Raw genomic sequence first — 13,021 nt, 5'->3', positions numbered from 1 at the left:
AATAAAAACACAGGATTGACACATAATCAGTGCAAATAAAAGCATAATCCCTCACAGTAACACTTCATAGTCTCTCATTATCCTTTCATTATCTCTTACCCTTGTAGTTATTCTCAGCAGCATCAGAAACCCAGAAATTATGCAGAACAGATATTTTGTCCCAACTTGTCAAAAATAAGCAACAGACACAGTTATACACAAATAAAACCATTACTGAATCTGCAGGAGCCAAATGAACTATACAAGGTGTTAATTAATTTTACATTTCTAACATTTCAGTCATATTTCCTTGGAAGTGGACACCTACATGAAGAAAAGAAATATAGCCTGCATGTAGCTAGGAGGTACAAAAAATTCTGAATATACAAATGCAAAACTTTTCTTGGATAACATTTATATTTTCCATTAGCATCTGGCTCCTTTTCCAGTAAAGTTCAGTACTTGTGACAGCCTTTCTTTCAGAAATGTGAAGGCTTCCTTGCCGCAAGCATTTCAAATGTTCAGAAATACCAACTGTGATTCAAATGATTTATAAGGTCATCACCCAAGAAAAGCCATGTATACTGAATTTCCAAGTAGTCAGATGGAAGGAAAATGTAAGGAGGTGCATGTGTATGTGCGTGCACGCATGTGCATGCATACATACACTTGGGGAAGAAGCTTCTAGAATGGATAGTGAGACAAAGCAGTAAAAAAAAAAAAAAAATAGAAGTGAAACATATAATATAAAACAGAGCTCTCCGGACTTCCCTGGCAGTCGAGTGGTTAGGATTTCGCCTTCTAGTGAGGGGGGTGCAGGTTCAGTCCCTGGTTGGGGAGCTGGGATCCCACATGCCTCGTGGCCAAAATACCAATACAGAAGCAATACTGTAACAAATTCAATAAAGACTTTATAAATGGTCCACATCAAAAAAATAAAATCTTTAAAAAAATAAAACAGGTGGGCGTGGGGCTGCCAGGAGGGGTGGGTCGAAGTATGGCTGAGCCTTATTTATAAGACTAGAGCCTCCACAAAATTTTTTGTCATTTTCCTACATTGGGCTGGTAGGCTTCTGTTATCACACAGGTGACTTCCCTTCATCCCATGTTTTTTAATACTTTTACACCTGGACATCATCACCTTTCTCTAAGCTCTTCTACCTAGATCCTTAAAGCCTGGACTTTTCCTACCATCTATCTAGCTCTTTGGTTCTCTCCCTCTCCTTCAATTCAACAACATGAGTGTGGACCCAGCTTGTCCCCAAAGCCTGCGTGGCTCCGAAGCATCCAATTCTAGGGAATCGTCACCAATGGCTGAGATCTATGGGCCTGAAGAAAATTATGGGTCCTTGCAAATGTCATCTGCTGAGACCCACGACATGGAGACTGGACAGTCCTGATTCTTCCACAAGCCCCAGAGTAAAACTACTGGCCACGGCCGCAGACAAGAGCACAGAGAAGAAGGAAGAGAAGGTCCTGGTCAAGAAGCAGAAGACCAGGACCGTGTTCTCTCAGACGCAGCTGTGTGTGCTCGATGAGAGATTTCAGAGGCAGAAATACCTCAGCCTCCAGCAAATGCAAGAACTTTCCAACATCCTGAACCTTAGCTACAAACAGGTTAAGACCTGGTTCCAGAACCAGAGAATGAAATGTAAGAGGTGGCAGAAAAACAGCTGGCCCAGGAATACCAACATTGTGACTCAGGGCCCAGCAACTACAGAATACCCGGCCTTCTATTCCTACCACCAAGGATGCTTGGTGAACTCTTCCGGAAACCTGCCCATGTGGGCTAACCAGACCTGGAATAACCCAACTTGGAGCAACCAGAGCTGGAACAGTCAGTCCTGGAATAACCAGAGCTGGAACAGTCAGACCTGGTGCCCCCAAGCCTGGAATAACCAGACTTAGAACAATCAATTCAACAACTTTGTTGAGGAATTCCTGCAGCCCCAGATCCAGTACCGGCAAAATTCTCCTGTCACTGATTTGGAGGCCACCTTGGAAACTGCCAGGGAAAGCTATAACATAATACAGCAAACTGCTAAGTATTTCAATTCCCAACAGCAAAGCATGGATTTATTCCCAAATTACTCTCTGAACATACAGCCTGAAGATTTGTAACGATGGCTGTATTATTCAATCTCAATTTGAGCCGTGACTGTATTACTTCCCTAGAATTTTTCTTTTACAATTACGTCTCTCTCTGCCTTGATAAGCTGCTTTTCATTGTGACTTTTGTGTCAATTTGGGGGTGTATGATTGGTGTCTAATCAAAGAGGTTTCAGAAGCATTGACTTCTACGGACAACACGATAAAAGATGACTGGCGGCTATAGATAACTAGGTTATAATACTATTTTTCGGATATCTTTAGGATCTAGAACCTAACCTCAAGAATAGGGAGCAAAAGTACAAAGATGTGTGATGAGGGATTATTCATATTTTCTGGGATGCGGAGGCTTTACTTGTTAAGAACCTCAGTTGTTAAGGTGAAGGATTAAGCTGCAGTGTGCTTCACTGATTTCCTCTGCCCCTTTTTGCTATTTTACTTACAACCCCTAATTTTTTCCACCACTCTAGTATTTGTAGAAGGATGTTTTGATTTGTCCACATCATAATACTACCAGTTGGCTGGTTCGTTTATAAGTACCAATAAATTAAAACATTACCCATTTAAAAAAAAAAAAAATTACCCATTTAAATAAATAAATAAATAAAAATAAAACAGAGCTCTCAGTTCCTTGATATTTCCTTAGCCTTCCATAGCATCCAGCACACCAGCTTACACACAGTAGGTGCCCAACAACAATTTAGTTGAATTGATTTGACAGAGAATAAGTAAATTTGGGTCAGTATGTAGAGTAAAATACCTATAACTAAAGTCTCCCTTCAAAAAAGGCCAACTTGATCTAGTTTATTCTTAATTATACTACCAAGAAATATTTGTTTAGTGCTTACTATCGACCAGAGAATGGGATAGATGCTTTATATGGTTGGTCTGATTCAAACCGTAAAGCCGTCCTGGGTGAGAGATGCTATTACTGTAATAATTCGCATATGAGGGAAGGGAAGAACCAGGTTCTGAGGAACTCTCACTTGCTACGCCTTCCTCCTAGAATACTCTTTTTCACGGGTTCTTACAGGGCTGTCTCCTTCTCCTCTGCCCAATCTCAGCTTAAATGTCACCCCCTCACAAGGGCCTTCTCTGAGCGCCACATAGTTATACTCCAACCCATTTTCCTCACAGCATTTTCCTCACATGCTATCATTGGGTTTATTTATTTATTCATAATCTGCCTTCCCCATTAGCATAGTCATTCCATGATGGTGGTGGATGACAAGAAGAAATCATATATATATATAAATCATATGTTTAATATATTTAATGTATATTTAATATATATTTAAGTGAATTAATAAATATTTCAAATATCACAGAGCTAATAAGAGTGGAGAAGCAATTCTAACACATAATTACTTGACTCCATACCTAAGGTGCCGGATTCCCAGCAACAGCATTTATTAATTTATTTTGAAAGTATTCATTCTGTCCTTTTTTATTGAGTGACTACCACATTCCAATCACTTTTCAGAGCAGTGAGAAAACAATATGAATGAGGTGAGAAAAGAACCTGAACAACTTACTGCATAGTGGATATAAAAGACAAACAAGCAGGGGACTTCCCTGGTGGCGCAGTGGTTGGGAGTCCGCCTGCCGATGCAGGGGACACGGGTTCAAGCCCTGGCCCGGGAGGATCCCACATACTGTGGAGCAACTAAGCCTGCGCACCGCAATGAAGAGTAGCCCCCACTCGCTGCAACTAGAGAAAGCCCGCGCACGGCGCCGAAGACCCAATGCAGCCAAAGATAAATAAATAAAATAAATAAATTTTAAAAAAAAAAAAGGACAAACAGGCAGTTACTGAGTGGTAAGAGCCATAACCAGGAGTAAGTGAAATACAGGTGACTGATTATGGAGACAGGGAGTGGTTAAGAGAGATTTCCCAGAGGAAATGATGTCTAAAAACAAGTGAAAGGAAAGTAGAAGTCAACCACTTCAGGGAACACCTAGTAGCGGCGTGGAGGAGAGAATGGAAGAAATTTGCAAGCAGAAAGAATAACGTGGGCTGAGTCTTAGAGGTTGCCAAGGAAAGCAATAGCAGGAAATAAGGCAGGTAGACAAGAGCCAGGTCATGAAGGTAGTTGTAAATGAATAAGGTAATTAGGAATTTAGGCTAAGAAAAATGGGACACTTTAAAGATGGTGGTATAACTATATTATAATGGCTTTAGGGGGTAGAGAGATTTAGATGGCGCCTGGATGCACTGAGACCTATTGCAGTAGTCTTGTTTAGAAATAGTAGTCAACTATAAATGGGTAATAGCAGGAGGAACAGAAAAAATAAGCACATCTGAGAAAGACTGTGGAGATATTTAGAGGGGAGAATCAACAGGACTTGATTGATTTTATGTAAGAAATGAGGAGGAAAGGAAAAAGTGAAGATAACTTCCAGGTTTATGACTTGAGCAACCAGCTGCCAATACTGAGACAGGAAAAATAGAAGGATAAAACATTAAATTCCCCTAGAGCAATAGAATAGGCAACGGGGCAATGGTGGTGCAGAAAGCAATGAGGGCATGTGGAGTTGGAGACCTCTCTTAGACCTCCAAATTGAGGGATACAGGCCTAGAGTTCAAGGATAAGTTCTGGAGCTATAGATTTTTGTCTTCATCAGTATCTAGATGCTTATTGAAGACATGTGAGGGATGAAGTGGTCCAAGGATGGCATGTAGAATGAGATGGTCTGAGAAACAAGATTCAAGGGAAATGTGGAGAAATGGGAACTTTAAAAAGGACTAAGAAGAACCATTCAGAGGATGGGGAGAAAACTAGGAGATGTCACAGATGACAAGAAGATTCTAGAATGAGAGGAGTCCAACATGCCCAAAGGAGCTATAAAGGAGCATGTGGTTAGAATGTGGACCCAACAGTGATAAAAATGAGGCAGAGGTAAGCACCAGTGATGTCCTAGGATTGAAAGGCCAGTGAGATGGAGCCAGAATGGTGACAGGACATAGAATGGAGATGGTAACTGTGAGTCTAGTGCTTAAGATGCTTCTGGGTGTTCATGGATGACAATGATGCAGAGACCAGAGAGTATGACCAGAGGCGTGAGACTCACAGGGCAGTAGTTTTTCACCCGAGTGAGGAGTAATGGTGTGCACAGCAATGTGCAGGGAAGGTTAGTAAACCTGCCATCCAATCTACAAACACTCAGTCGGCCTCAGAAAACTGTTTCTGACCCATGAAACTACACAACACCCTGTTTCATCACAAGACATGACTTACTCAACTTCAGAACTTATGTAATGTTCTGAAAATTTTGTATGTTTTTTATATCAGGAAAATATATATATGCTTACTACTTAAAATATTTTATTTTAAAAATCTCCGGGACTTCCCAGGTGGCGCAGTGGTTAGGAATCTGCCTGCCAACGCAGGGGACATGGGTTCAAGCCCTCATCCAGGAAGATCCCACATGCCGTGGAGCAACGAAGCCCGTGCACCACAACTACTGAGCCTGCGCTCTAGAGCCCGTGAGCCACAAGTACTGAGCCCACGTGCCACAACTACTGAAGCCCGTGTGACTAGAGCCCGTGCTCCGCAACAAGAGAACCCACCACAATGAGAAGCCTGCTCACCGCAAAGAAGAGTAGCCCCTGCTCGCCGCAACTAGAGAAAGCCCGCGCAGCAACGAAGACCCAATGCAGCCAAAAATAAGGAATGAAAGAAAAAGAAAAAGCGTTAAAAAAAATCTCCCACACATCTGAATGCTCCAAAAATGAACAGTTATGATTGGCTGTCTTCACAGTTAATCATCTAGATTTTGAAAGAGAATATCACACTAGCTCTAATTTGTGGAATTACTGAAAACCTGAATAGTAAACAAATTTATATTTTAACTGATTTCCACCTCTTAGAGTTCTGAATGTGTCTCACTGCTTTCCACCACACCCAATTCATTAATTAGATCCTCACAAATAAAAGGGCATTTTCCCTGGTCTCAGCAGGTTTCCTTAAAAATATTCTGATACTCAATAGCTTGTTTCTTTTTGTTGCTGAGTAGTATTCCATGGTATGAATATACCACAGTTTCATTAACCATTCATCCATTAAAGAACAACTGGGTTGTTTCCAATTTGGGGCTGTTACAAATGAAGCTGCTATAAACATTCATGAAAAAAAATATTCTGATACTGAAGATGGGATTCATAACAGCATTTTAGTCCACTGAGTGAGAATGCATCTTACAAATGATAAAGGTCTCAACTTCCTAACCTTTCACATAGACTTATTTATCTTTTCAGGGACTAACACCCATTCATCTTTCAATCAAAACCTTTAAAAGAGAATTTTGTTTTAACCTTAGATGATCTGTGTTACTAATCAACTGTCTTAAATTATCTGTTTAGGAGTTGACTTTTCCACACTACACTTTTTAACCATGATCTTCATAAACACAATTTTAACTAAATTTGATTTTATGTTTGTATAAGGTAAAAAATTGCAAGGTCACGAATTTTTCTTCAGAATCTCAGATAAAAACAGTAAAATTAACTCACATACATTAAAACAAAGCTCATAGTTACAACTTACAACATATGAATGAGTTACTTTGCCCACCACACTCCCATGGCAAGAGGAAATAGGCATTTGGATTAGGAAGTTCCAGAAACAGAAAGAAAGAAGCTCTCTCTAATACCTCACACATCAATTTTCTCCACAGTTCCCAAGTCAAGAAACCCCACAGCTCAACACAAGAGAGTTTATTTGAATAAAGAATTTTCTCTCCACACATTTCTAAAATCCTCATTGTCAGATAATCACAGGCACATGTGAAAACCCATGGTGACTCCATACTCCTGTCTGAACCTAAATTAGGATCTTTTAAAACAATCACCAATAGTAGACATTCTAGGATTCCAAAGGCCTAGAGATGAGTCACACAGTTATTCTGCCATCCTTTATGGTTGCCTACCTCTAATTCTACCCCAACCCCCAACCCTTGTTTGGCCCTTGCTAATAGATAACTGTGTAATTCAGCCATGTGCCTAGTCCCAGGGGAGACAATGACTGCCCCCTGATCTCTAGCTTCTCTAGCATTTAGAGGTGCCCCCAAGATGCAGCTAGAGACAATGAGGCATAAATAAAAGTTTCCTTGAGGAATTCGGTAAATTTTTGCTTTCCTGGTGAAAGAGGATAGATTGGCTACACTTCTTCTTTCTTCTGTCAAGATGAACACACTACCTGGCACACAAGCAGCCATCTTGTTGTCAAGAGGCAACAAGTATAGAAAGAAGGATCAAAGAAGGAGAGACAATTCTTGCACCGTCAGATGGCAGAGCAGAAGAGGAGAAAGCATCCAGGTCTCTGATGATAACCTGAGCAACTGAACCCATACCATAAAAACCCCATCTCTGGATGTTTTATGAAGAGAATAAATGTCTACTGATATAGGTCCTTCAGGTGGATTTTCTATTATTTGAAGCTAAATGCATTCACAAGTGATGCAACTTTTATTATCTTCTCACGTTTGTCACCTTGATTTTAGCACTCTACACTTTTAGATTTTTTTTTTCTATTTTTTCTTTTCAACTGTCTGAGCAAATTCACACCTTTCCTCACTCAACACCCTACGGAGGGCAGCACTGAGGATGGGTTCCTCCAGCTTTAAGGGCTGTTCTAGCCCTTTCCTTCCTCAGGGCATAAGTTACTGAGTGCAGTAAGGAGAGTCACAACTACCTACTTCATTTGAAGTGAGTTCTTTGGTCAGGCCCCACCTTAAACAACCAGCTAGAACAATCTGGGAGTAGATCATTCTTGTAGCAACTTTGAAAACATACGTTTCCTTCTTTGCAATAATGTAAAATGTATCTTTCATGGAAGGGTACACACAAATATTTGTATAGCTTATTAAAAAGAATAATTAACGGAACTATGATAAATTTTTTTTTCCAAGAGAGAAGAAAAATCATTACCTATAAGTTCAGAGTTAGAAGGAGCCTCCATTCTCTGAAGGGGGATTTGATCAAAGAAGTAAGAGCGGTCTCTCCCGTGATGGGGCCAAAAAGAAGAGCCATATTGTTGGGGCAACTGGCTTCATCAAGGCAAGAGGTAAAAAGCAACGTTCAGATGTTCCAGAGACTTTGCAGACAGTTCAGAACAAAAGGGAGCAGCGCAGGGGAACAGTGTGACAGGAGAGAGCATCACAGAGCAGGACACCTTCAGCTTAGATTAGGGTGTGAGGTCGATTCACAGGTTCCAAGAAGCCATCTGAGGTCTCAGGGCTTTGACAGCCTGTAAGTGCTGTGCTCAGGGGCATGAACGGAGGCCCTCCTTCTCTGCAGGAGTCACGAAAGCCCTGTGGGAAATCTTAGAATGGAATATGATTATCTCTCTTGTATCCCCCAGTGCCTAGTAAACACGCAATCATTGTGGTAAACTGAAATGAACTTTCCTTAGAGACAATGCCCTTCAAGTTTATATTGTTTCTACTGTACACTTACGTCACTTTCCCCGGGTGAAACAGCTTTGTAAGTGTTATGACCTAGTTTTCTTTTCTCCCCACCAGACAGGTGCCTATGTAGCATGTCTGCTACTGAGAATGGGAAGTGGTGCCATCCAGATAAGTGTCAAATATCTTCATTACTTTATTCAATTCATTCATTCATTCATTTTCGCATTTACTAGGCTTTTAACTACATAAAAACAAAGAAGAAAACAAAAGTGAACACTAGCCCACCATCTAGATAGCGATGGAGGGAAATTCAAAGGTATCAAATGAAATTAGAAAGTTTCCTCCCTCTCCTCTCTTGCTAACGTTAATCATTGTTAACAGCTTACTATGTTTGTATCCAGACCATACTCACCCTCCCCCAAAAACAACAATAATTTGCTGTACATCTAGCTAGGTTCTTGAGATTTACCTAGAGAATGCCAACTTGCTCCATCAGCTTTCTAAAGTAAGTACATGCACCCTCAACCGATAACTCCAAATACAAGCATTTCAAGACCTCATGGGACAATACAGCAATCCCAAATTATCCATGTCCTTGAAACTTTGGTTGAACAAAGGGACACTTGTTTGGAGGAGGTAAAATGTATTACCATCTTTGCGCAATCTTAATTTCTATGCTTACGTCAAGCAAGACATGAGGTGATTATAGATTTGAGCTTTTTTATTGCCTTAACCATTCACTAAATCATTTTCATCTAGTTGCTTGGTAATCTCACGAGGTCAATGTATATCTTAGTGCTAAAGGAAATAGTTATCTTATCTATCTTTTTATTAAAATATTGTTTTGAATACTACCCACTAAATCACTCAGCATTCCTCATATAAAGAACTGAGAAATACTTTTTCTAACTTATTGCTGGGAGAAACATGACTTCCCCTAAGCAAGTGGTAGACATCCTCTTTTTTGATAACAAGAATTGTGCTACTGACTGTATCTTTCCAAATTTACTTCTAAGAAACTGAGAGCTAAATTTAAAGGTAATTTATAACAACCTTATAAATCCTTATTACTTGCATATGCATGTTCTTTTTTCCCTTGACTTGATTTTCTACTTTTATTTTACGTTTTTTCTGGACTTGCGTTTATTATTTCTGCACTAACGTTATTTTATTTATGTTCTTATTGCAAATGGCTTTAGCTCCTCCAAAAAACATATAAATAAATAAATAAATAATAAAGCTATAAAATTATATAGATCAGTAGACAAGGATAAATGAATGATAAAACACTGTTTCCCCCATTGAAGTCTATTCTGAGTTTTCTATGTTCTTCTTTCCATCTGCCAATTCCCTACCCTCTCACTGCAGTGGAAGCCAACTAAAAATCCCCAAGCTAAGAAAATAAGATTTTTCCCTCATATAAGTAGCCCTGCTCAGAGTACTCCATTCTACGTCTACAAATAAAATTTCCACTCAAAGAGGACATGGATCTTGATAAAGTCAAGGAGGAACTTTTGGCAATTTGGCCAAAGTTGTTAGATCATGCCAAAAGAGTTAGCAAAATGAAGTTTAAGGGTGAGTTGCTGGGGCCGATCCAGGCTCTGAATAAGCCATGGCACACAGCTCCTGCCAGATGGACAGGGATCATGAAGGTGGTAGAGGATCCAGTGGATCAGGTCAGGACAGAGATCACCTGGCAGGGAAATGGGACACCCAGGCAATGTGACTGAGTAACAGGAAATAAGGGAGAGAACTAGAATTAGGAGAATCTGTCCAGGAAAATATATAGGCAGTTACCGTACAATCATAGCCAAAATTAACTTAATTACAAAGCTTTGAGTTAGAAGCCAATTCCCAATCTTGTGAAGTAGCACAGCAGAGTGAAAAGGCAAGCCTGGGTTTGTTTCCCTACTCTGCCCCTTACTGGATGTGAAACATTGACTCTGTCTCAACCTCTCTGATCTCATTATCTTATTTGTAAAACTGTAAATAACAATAATACATATTTACAGGTTATGTAAGGATTTTATCTATGTATAATTAATTCATTTCATAGCCAAGAATAATTTTTGTTGCTTCTTCTTACTCCTAGTAGTATTAATGGTCCTGGATTTGCAGTAAAAACATTCGAAGTGCTTGTTTTGAACTGGAGTAAGAGAGTTGAATCCACTGTCAGCCCTTTATTTTACTGGTCATTCTACAATTGTCTTTGTTAGTAAATGTCTATTTGCTTAACTTAGCTATATTAAAACCTAATAAATAAATAATTCCTGACAAAGAAGGCTCTACTTTGCATATCCTGGAAAAAATAGAAAAACTTGTGCTTGATATTAATGAGCAGAGGGATACCACCCCCCCCAAACATTTCCTTCTGATACTGTCCAAACTGACTCTTCACAAAATTTATGTAGATTTATCCCAACCTATTGGGTTGGGATTCTGTGAGGTTCAGGCTAAAGCAACAGGGCTACCAAGACCCAAGGAGTAAGCCAAACTGAAATACAAGAGAAAGGGTTTAAAATGAATCCACAACCCAAGGAGGTTCTGAGCAAGTCTGAAAATCTAGAATAAGAGTCAGAGATCAAAGAAAAATCTACACATTGGTGAAGTATAAAAGAGTGTGTTCAGATGAAATCTGACACTAATGTTTGTTAAAATTTGCTTCTATGACTAGGTATATCTTCTGACTGTGTAGGTGTTGATTTATCTAAAATAGATGGGGTCAAATGAAAAGGTATGAAATAAATGTCGCAACAAATATGCTTTTATGAATTAAGACCCAATGCAAGTAGTCTTTAATTACCATTGTCTATAAAAGCAGCCTGGACTTTTGGAGAAATGACTGATTGCAGACCCAGTGAAGGTAATGTACAACGTGAACATGGAACGTATTGTTATACCTGAAATTAAGGAAACTATAAAAGACTTTTGGGGCAAATCAAAAGGACTCAGGAATAGGCTCCCATTGGCAGAAGATATGAAAATTCGATAATATCCATCAGAATATTAATTACAATGAATTGATATACATTAAATATATGTAAATTCACGAGTTCATAATGATTTTTTTAAGTAGGAAGAAAAAGTCTCATACGTTACTTCCACATCATGCTAGGGAACAACTTCTTTATTTAGAAAGTGGCAATTAAAAGGAAAAATTGAGCGTTATCATAGGAAACTTTCCTCTTTGGGTTTTCAAACAGTAGATGAGGGGAAGTTTTTCTTTACAAAAATGTCAGCTAATAAATGAAGAAGAAACAATAAAACATCATTCTGTTGCAACCACTATGAACTGATGGATCCAATTGTGACAACCAATAGCCACTAACGTCACAAAAAGAGAGGTAACCAGTCATTGTGTTACATCCCAATGGAAGGACCCAATACCGCCTATGAAGTAGTCTTCTCAGAAAAATCAAAACTGAAACTGTCCAAAACTGTAGATCTAATTAGTAACTTAGAGAAAATACAAATGTCAAAGAAATGTTTAAATACACTACATGAATGCAACCCACAAAATCCAGACCGTGGGAAATCTATAGGACAAATGACTTGGTTTCTGCAACAAATAAAGTGGTGGAAATAAAGTGATGAGAGAGAGACTACATATTAAAAATACATGAAGTATAGCAATCAATACAATTTATGGACCTTATTTCAATTTGACTGAATGAACAAACTGTAAAAGAAATGAGATAAAGAAACTGGAACACTGACTATTATTCATGATTTTAAGAAAACTTTTAGTTGTGGTTATGGTATCGTATTGTCTTTTCCAATAGTCATTTAAAATGACATGACATCTAGACTTTGTTTCAAAACACTCCAAGGAGAAGGGTGAAGTGGTTGGGAGTGCAGATAGAACAAGACTGGTCATGAGTTCAAAATGGCTAAAACAGAGGGATGGCTACATGAGAGTTAATGACACTATACCACTTCTGCAAATGCTTGCTATTTTCCACAAAGAAAAGTTAAAATCAAAAAGAAAGGCATAAACTATTCTATTGGAGTAATCACAGATGAATAAAAATTAAATTCTTGAAAATAGTTATTTTGCTGTACTATGCTATATGTGTAATTATTTCTCACCAGAAAGATACCTTTTAGAACTCAGACCAACAAAACTGGATGAAGTACATCTTTAAGAACTAAATAAACATCTAAATCTTTATAGCTTTTAGTTTCCTACACATTTGAATTTTCTTTTACTTTCAGTTCACATTGGTGGGATATTAGAGAAAGACAATCAAAAGAATTCAGGGTGGCACTGTGATCTGAGCATATTGGCCCGTTGGTGAAAAGAATTAAATTAAATGAAAGTAACATTAAAAAAAATTATTTTCTTGCCAGGTCATTGCTAGAAAAAAGAGATGTGAGAGTAATCAGGGGTAATGGCAAGAAACCAAGAACTCTGAAGAGTGGGTGTTAAAGGAGGTCTGAGATAAAGCTGAAATACCTTTCATAATTTATGTAGATGAGACAATGAAGCTAAGAATAGGGAATGTGTGTAATAGAGTCAGGTTAA

General features: G+C 38.8%; 1 pseudogene across 1 annotated transcript; it reads left to right on the top strand.

Moving 5' to 3' along the window:
* The first annotated feature begins 1,217 nt into the window (after window positions 1-1,217).
* On the top strand, window positions 1,218-2,100 carry LOC309961776 (homeobox protein NANOG-like; annotated as a pseudogene). The gene has a single exon. The product of its transcript is annotated as a homeobox protein NANOG-like (transcript).
* Window positions 2,101-13,021: the final 10,921 nt, after the last annotated feature.

Source organism: Leucopleurus acutus (assembly GCF_964270905.1).
Source record: "Leucopleurus acutus genome assembly, chromosome: 5".
Classification (NCBI taxonomy): Eukaryota; Metazoa; Chordata; class Mammalia; order Artiodactyla; family Delphinidae; genus Leucopleurus; species Leucopleurus acutus.
Note: the sequence above shows the minus strand (reverse complement) of the source record. Positions and strands in the feature narration are given on the sequence as shown.